An 8,671-nucleotide genomic window follows, 5' to 3' on the forward strand; every position below is an offset into this window, starting at 1 on the left:
ACTAAAGAAGTTAACTCAGTTCCTTGTCTGAGTCGAGCGCTTGCACGACCAAATGTGGAGTATGAGGAATACAGGCCAGTCTTCCCCACTGGACAGTTATAGAACAATGTGGAGGAACGTGCTCATCCATTTTGTCTAAAACAAGATCCTGTTCTGAAATCAACTGCTTGAACGGAGGATGTGTAAAAGATAAAACATGCGTCTGCAAGGATGGCTATGATAGAGAATGCTGCGAGAACCGAGGTAAATTTGTTTAAGAATGTTAATGATTTGCAAATGAGTATTTTAGAACTAAATATAACCCACTATGTGTCAGTGATTCCATGAAGTGAAGTGACTTTTACTTCCTTCTTTAACTAGGCACGATCTAACAATTGGGTGAAATTCGAATATGCCTTGCGGCAGTGCTTGTATTCGCGTTGTGAGTTTTCAGGCAAACTTTTTCTAGCTCAGATAAGTGGAATATCCGTGAAACTTGGATGGGTTTGTTTCATCACATGTCACCAATACAAGACTCAAATGCAGAAACGCATCCGCTCTCAAATTTCCTCCTTTAACTCTTTGACTGGAAGAAAATCTAGGCCCTTAAGACTGTGCAAGGGTGCAGCTAAGTAAACTAGCTAGATTGTTGAGCCTCACTTCACTTAACATATTATTGGCTTTAGTCTTAATCAATTGCTGCCAACTCTGGTAAAAATGTTAAAGCTAAACGTTTTTCATTCATAAACGAACTGTTCTCGGCCTTGAAAAGCATGCACTAACAAATAACAAAAATCACTTCTGTTGGTCTGAGAGGGTGAGAATTTTTTAAATTCTGCTGAAATCTCCCCGAGTTTCCGTTTAATCGTTTTTCTCTCCCAATACTTACTTACAGTCGTATTCCCACATTGTGTTGGAATTGCACCAACTGACTGTCAACTTACCTCCTGGTCTAAGTAGGGAGCCTGTTCGGTAATGTGTGGGGAGGCAGGAACACAGGTTAGCCATCGCTACCGAATAACTACTGAGAAATGTGGAGGTACATGCCGCAGAGGATCTAACGTGACAATGACGCGCGCCTGTATTCAGCCCATTCGCTTAAATGGAGGAAGCTTTCATAAAGGACAATGTTTTTGCAAAGGGGGATACACCGGTGTGTGCTGTGAAGAGGGAAGGAATGAAAATGAATCAATTAAAATTAGGCAAAATCGCACAATAATTGTAGACAACATGTTTTCTTACCTAAACACAGTCGCAGGAATTCGCAGTTCAGTTATTACGACGATAAAAGAAAGTTGGCCAAAAACATAAAGAGATATAAAAAAGGTAGCATTAAATAAATTTTGAATTTTTGGTCTCAGTTGGGTACTATAAACTGTTATTTTTCCCAATTTCTATTTTTGCAGGGTATCGTTAAGATCTGTATTTTCATGCTTTGTGCATTTGCATATTTTCATAGGCGGATCTCCTCCATCAAATGGGGAAAAAGTTGGAGTTATCTTACTTTCCATTGGCGGTCTTTTGGCCTTTATCACTTTGATCACATTATTCTGCAAGTCAAGCAACAGAGTCGGCGTGGAAGGGAACAACGCTGGTGCTTGAAGGGTGCTGTGGATGTACATTTACAGAATGTAAACAACTATTGTTAATCAGATACAATGAAAATATATGAAGTTCATATATTTTCAACTGCGGTATTAGATCCCGTACAGGCCTGATTTTTTCAGGTCTGATTTTCGCTATTGCTTAAATAGCGCTATCTACTGCGAGGATCATGCATCATACGTAACTATTGTTAAATCAAGATAGAAACGTGTTTACCGCTAAAGAACGGCGAAGTGATCAACTATTGCGGTTCTTTCCCAGACTAGACCCTTGGAATTTGTCACAAGTAGTATTAACAGCTATTCACCGAAGTGAAGGCGGCTCGTAGTGGATTTTATTTACCGGGCTGCGAAGCGGCGAGGTAAATATCCACCACCAGCCACCGACACTGAGGTAGCTTGTTGCTATACTCCGAGTAATTGCTTTAATACATGTTAAATCAGTGAGGTAATAGAACTCAAATAGATGATTTTAAGTCATGCATTTATTCCTAAAACGATTAACTAAGCTGAGCTTAAACTCCATGTTGAATAAAGGATCTTATCTTACCTTTTATTTGGTTACTTTTCTCTTTCTTTCATCCATTTGGAAATGGCATGTTAATGTAACACACTTATTCGCTGTTAGAGCTCCCTCGTGAATCACGCCCTTAATTACAGTCATCGTGATCAACATTTATACGTGTTTAGAGTTCAGGCATCAAAACTGAGCCAGAAGATGCTCGAGAGCTTATCTATATCAATTTGTAGTAAGAAAGATTTGATTATTACCATGCATTGATAAGAAATATAAACTTATTTCAAACTTTCTTTATCGACTATCATGCCCAATTTCAACTCTATGAACGGTTGGAAATTAATTTGCGTTCTCTCAGCCATTGAGTCTTCTAAAATGCAGGTACATCATTAGTCATATTTACTTTGCCTTAGTATGTCTGATATTCTTGGAGTGCCCAATCGTTTAATCCCCCAAACCTTTGATCCCTTATAATGACTAGCATCTAATATCTCCTTACAAGCTCACCCCTGAATCCCACATAATGGTCATAGATAAAGAAAATGATCATTCACGAAAGAAGCTCATGATTGCCAAACAAATTCTCCTTATCAACACCTTAAGAAATGTATAATAAACAGTATGGAGAACATGGATACTGATACGTATGATGCACGATCCTCACAGTAGAGAGCACTATTTATGCTATAGCGAAAATCAGACCTGAAAAAAATCAGGTCTGATAAATAAAGTTCAAAGGCCTGTACGGGATTCGAACCACTGACCTCTGCGATACTAGTGCAGCGCTCTACCAATTGAGCTAACAAGCCAACTGGGAGCAGGCCGTTAAATTGATTCGTAATAAACCCCGTGATGATAAATCAGATATGATGAATATATGAAGTTCATATATTTTGAACTGCGGTTATAGATAGATACGTATGATGCACGATCCTCGCAGTAGATAGCGCTATTTATGCAATAGCGAAAATCAGACCTGAAAAAATCAGGCCTGTACGGGATTCGAACCACTGACCTCTGCGATACTAGTGCAGCGCTCTACCAATTGAGCTAACAAGCCAACTGGGAGCAGGCCGTTAAGTTGATTCGTAATAAAACTGTGATTCGTAATAAACCCGTACAGGCCTGATTTTTTTCAGCTCTCTACTGCGAGGATAGTGCATCATACGTATCTATAGCCACAGTTCAAAATATATGAACGTCATATATTCATCATATGCATTCTGATGTTAGGGTGCAAAAGGCGAAGAAACGTCTTGGTGTAATCATTCAATAACCACAGGTCTCATCGGGTGACAGTGTTGCAATGAAACCTCTAGCCGTGAATATCCAGCCACTGTTTACAATTCTTTGTAAACTTACTGCGCAGCAAACACGGAATATGGAGCTCAGGTTCGGCAGCAATCATTTGTCTCAAACATAATATATGACGAGCCTTCCACAAGACGAAGCTCAAATTCTGATGGTTCAGTTGATAAAAACTCTATGTTTCAAACTCATTAGATCTCGTTGACATTTTGAGATACGCATGTTCGTCAGCTGGATAGCATTTGGTTGGCTGTTTGCGGTCTTAAGAGCTCATGAAGGTGATCACTTTTTCTCAGTTGTTCGAAACAAACTCATTGTTTTCCTAGAGAGTCCGTTTGGAGGAACGTTTTTCTTACTCAGATCTCAATTTCAGTTTGGTTTTTCACTGAGTCAGTCAGTTAGAATGCCTACAGGATAAGTGATCCTTTCCTATTTCCGGGATCAAATTCGGGAACGATCACACAACCAAAAGCAAGTCAGGCTTGGAGATAAAGAGGGCCTTTGTTTTATGTATCAACACGAAGGTATATTTCCAACCTGATCCTTGTTAAACTGAGTTCAGAAAAGTTAAGAAATATGGATGAAGTATGTTACGGTATGCCTTTGCTAAAGGACTAATTAAATAATTCCCCTACAAGAGCGTGGAATCTAGATGTTGCCATGGGATAACAGGGTTTGTTTTGAAATATACGTCTCTTGAATAAATAAGGTGGCAAAGTCCAAAATTCTGTTTGTGATGTTGCCATGACTGTAACCCTCTTAAATCAGAAAACACATATTGCATAATACTAATCCTGAGTTGATTTTATTGGGCAGTTAAAATCGGTAAGATTTATCATTACCAGTGACATATTTGATCAAAATTCTGAAGCCTACTTATACGTAGAAAGTCATATAATGTGTCATATCTTTAATCCCCTTGTCTTTAAGCCGTTCAAAGTGGACCCAAACGTAGCAAGATAATTTAATTTGTTTATAACAACTAAGTTGATAATGTAAAATGGCCACCGTAATAAGTTTAAAAACTGACTTTTCGAGCGTTAGCCCTTCGTTAGAGCAAATTTTGCAATTTGAATGTTCACCTCTCCGTTATCGCTAGAAAGACGAAATTCATATTGTTAAATGACCCAAATGCATATGACAGCGTCTATCCCTCATGTCCCGCCAGTAAATTAAATCTAATTTACAACTTCCTTTCCATGACAGAAATCCATTGTTGAAATGCGAGAAGGGAAGAAATCGTTTCTTAGAAGCCGAAACGGAGCTACTTGTATGTACTTTACCAAAAATACCTCTTAAAATGTTTGCATACAGTTTTACAGTTTATCAAACTTAGAGAGCTCAACTGTCCTACATTGATTATGGAAATGCAATCAGCGCGTTAAAACTTAAAAAATGTTCATTACGAACTAAATGTGCCAAAACTCAATGATATACAGTCAATATACCCCACGAAAACTGACATATCTGTTGGTCGCCTACTTTTGGTTAAGTATTTTGTCGTTAGTAGTTGCAGGTCACGCAAGCTGGAAGTTCTTGTCCTTTGCTTTAACGATTTTATTTTGAAAGTCAGCATTGTAAACTACAGATCAGTCGAACTGCAATTTCAATTTAAAGTGAGCTATATATCGGTATAGGCACCAACTCCCAATAAAACGTCGTCATAACATTTTTAACTACAGTCGCAGTTCAATTTCTTTGCGATGAATTCCAACTCAGCAAATAAAGGGTTACTAAGCTGTTCTAGATAGCTTCCACAGCGTCGTGCAACTGAACCCTAAGTGGGAAAATTGATCTGCTTAATTTTGTGGCAACGGTATTAGCAGTCTCGTACATCAAATAAAATGAAACTACCCCGCTAGGTTAGCTCAAGATAAGTGCGAGTTTGAGCCTTGGTCTACGTTTCCAAAAAAAAATAATATACATTTTGAGGAACGTTTTCGAAATCTTATATTTTATTCTGTCGTCCTTTTTTTCCGGATTAATTAGGAAACGAGCTCTAACTGCGTTGTAAACTAATCTTTTGTAGAGTAAACCAGCCTTTGATTGGGAGGTTAATGATCGATAGATGACTGGAAACAACCAATCACATATCGTAATTTAAGAGGTGTGCGTAAAACAATTGCACGATGTCAGAATCGCTCCTAGCAATGTCTTCCTGTCTTTCACAATGATATCACTTGTCAAACAGTTGAGGTATGAGAATGACCTCCTTGTGAATATCGCACGGGCACTGATACAGAGTCCTGTTTACTCAGTATTGGGCTCGTTTACATCCGTGTTTGCGACACTTAGCTGTGAACGGCAGTTCCATAGCGTACACCAACGATGTTTTCGGTAAAAATTTTCATTTTGATAATGCTGCTGCTGTGGTTCTTTTTCACTTCTGACTGTGACGCATGGCGAAGACGCCGTCGTCGTCGTCGTCGATGTACAAAACAAAACTGCGATGTCATGTCTTGGTCGCACTGGAGTTTTTGTACTGCAGACCGATGTGGAGAGCGAGGCTCTCAAGTCGATCAAGAATGATAGTATCGCAGCCTTCTTGTGGTGGAACAGCATGCCCTGACAACCTCTTCGAAACTCGGCAGTGCTATGGGAGTAAGGCAGTCGACTGTGAACTAAGCTACTGGTCAGAGTGGAGCGGTTGTACAACTCCTTGTGGCGTATCAGGAACACAGACAAGCTCTCGTCACCGAATTACTACAGAGCAATGTGGCGGTACATGTTCATCTTCCCTCAGGAGAACGAGATCGTGCCCACATCCCGGCTGTTTTAATGGCGGAAGTCTAAGAGATGGAGCATGTTTCTGTAAAGAAGGGTTTTTCGGGGATTGCTGCCAGAAGCAAGGTAATTAGTGGAAGAAAACTGAAAACTTTAAGCCACCTATCGTCACACACACACACATGCATACACACACACAACATTCATACACACACCCACACACAAACACACACACACAACATTCATACACACACGCACACATACACACACACACACACACACAACATTCATACACACACACATACACACGGCACACATACACACACACACACACGCACATACACACAAACACACACACACACACACACACACACACACACACACACACACACACTACATTCACACACATCTTGCAGTGATAAGACAAAATAGCATTCATACACAACAGCAATGATAAGACAAAATAACCAATCCGGAAGACAAATCTTCGATTAGGTAATATTAATGGAAACTTTATTTATGTTTTTAAATGTGCAATTGTAAATCTCACCACGTATAGGCAATTTACAAATGCTGCTTGAGATTGGCTTATTCAACACACACACAAAAATCAAAATTGCATCAAATCTGGGTTGTCCCAATTCCTATTTCTACAACAAAAGACGTAATATGTTGCTCTAATAGCTATATTTATCATTTTCTTGATTATGTAAAGTTGCTGCTTTTTGGCAATGCCTATGTCATTCATCATGCCTAAGAACGTAGAGCATTCATCTGAGAAAACGCCAAGGGAGCTCATGGAGAGATTTACAAATTTTACACATCTGAAAGTTCTACTCATTTCGTTTATCAAGTTCCGATATTTTTCTTTTTTACGTACTGCATTGTTGTACAAGTTAGATTCGAAACCAACTGTTAATTCTAGAACATATAGGCACTTGGACTGAAATTGTGAGTTCTACCCCTCCATCACTGAGAAGTTGCTTTCCAAAGCACTAGATTTTGCCTCTAAGTACTGCCCAATCAAAAGCCATGAGCGTGAAATCATCTTGCATGCAAAACGATGTCTGCTATTTAACGATGATCGCCCATGGGAGAAAAAATCTGCCAGCAACCTCTTTGATGTTGGCATGGGGTCCTTCGATGGAGCGGAAACGTGTGAGCTGGTTGGATGCTTTCTCTTATCAATTCTTACTGAGAAGTATGGTAAAAATATCGGTTTATACCGGGATGATGGTTTGGCTGCCCTCAATGGAACACCGCAGGAAATAGAGAATATCAAGAAAGGTTTTTACAAAGTCCTCCGCGACAATGACTTAAAAATCACAGTCGAGGCTAACATCACCAAAACCAAAATTCTAGACGGCACGCTTGACCTCTCAAGTGGGAAGTATTACCCTTTTACTAAGGAAGGCAACATCCCCCTGTACGTGAATAAACTGACCTACAGCTGTATGGGCAGCATTAAAACTGTCATAACAAAATCTGAAATCCGGAAACTCGCACGCACTAATGATCGAGCTAGGAAAAGCTGCAACTGTAGAAAACCTGACATATGCCCCATGGATGGAAGCTGTAACATGGAAAGCATAATTTACCATGCAGAGGTCACCACAGAAACCACAAAAGAAACGTACATTGGTCTCTGTGACACCGCTTTTAAAATGCGTTACAGGAACCACTTGTGTTCATTCCGAAACGAACGTTACAGGCATGCTACTGAGCTTAGCAAATATATATAGAGTCTTAAAGATAAGGACACTAAGTTTAATATTAAGTGGCGCAAGGTGAAACAAGCTAGTTCGTATTCCAATGTAGCTAGTAGATGCAATTTGTGTTTGTGGGAGAAATATTTTATCATTTGTAAACCGCAAATGGCAAGTTTAAACAAAAGAAATGAGCTGAGATCAGGTTGCAGACATGCCAGGAAATTCCTGTTAAAGAACGTAACGTTACGATAGCGCGTGCAGTATGTTGAGCGCGCATGTACACATTGTTCTGTCTTTTAAATTTCGATGGATTGTAACCGTTATTTCTGGCAGTTGCCTGACGATTGCTTCGCAAGAGGCATAAAACTCAGAGTTGCAGTAAAAGTTCAAGTAACCTAAATCTTGAGGTATAATTATCAATAGCTCTAGCCCTGCTATTGAGCACTTTTTAGTAGATGATGATCTCATTCCGCTATTTCGGTTACATATATATATATAGGGCTAGAGCTATGGTCCAGACATGACTCAGGCGCTGTTTTCTGTATTTGGGGAAATAAATATATCTTATCAGACGTTTTGTTGTGTAGTATCGCTGAGTATTTTTGCGAATTGTGCAAATTTACGAGTTATGTAAATTTTGCGGATATTTCTGGAGTACAAACATCGCGTGATATTTGTAATCATTTCTCACGTTATATGCACTCTACGAAGCACAGTTGGATAATAAAGGCTCATACTAGGCGAAAACAAAATCGCAATTACTTGTATCTTTACTTTTTAGCTATTGTTTTTTCATTCGATTATCTGTTTATAAAGCCACAGATATCGTG

General features: G+C 39.3%; 1 pseudogene; it reads left to right on the forward strand.

Moving 5' to 3' along the window:
* The first annotated feature begins 5,521 nt into the window (after positions 1-5,521).
* LOC148718517 (spondin-1-like) lies at positions 5,522-6,266 on the forward strand (annotated as a pseudogene).
* Positions 6,267-8,671: the final 2,405 nt, after the last annotated feature.

Source organism: Stylophora pistillata, chromosome 12 (genome assembly GCF_964205215.1).
Source record: "Stylophora pistillata chromosome 12, jaStyPist1.2, whole genome shotgun sequence".
Lineage (NCBI taxonomy): Eukaryota > Metazoa > Cnidaria > Anthozoa > Scleractinia > Pocilloporidae > Stylophora > Stylophora pistillata.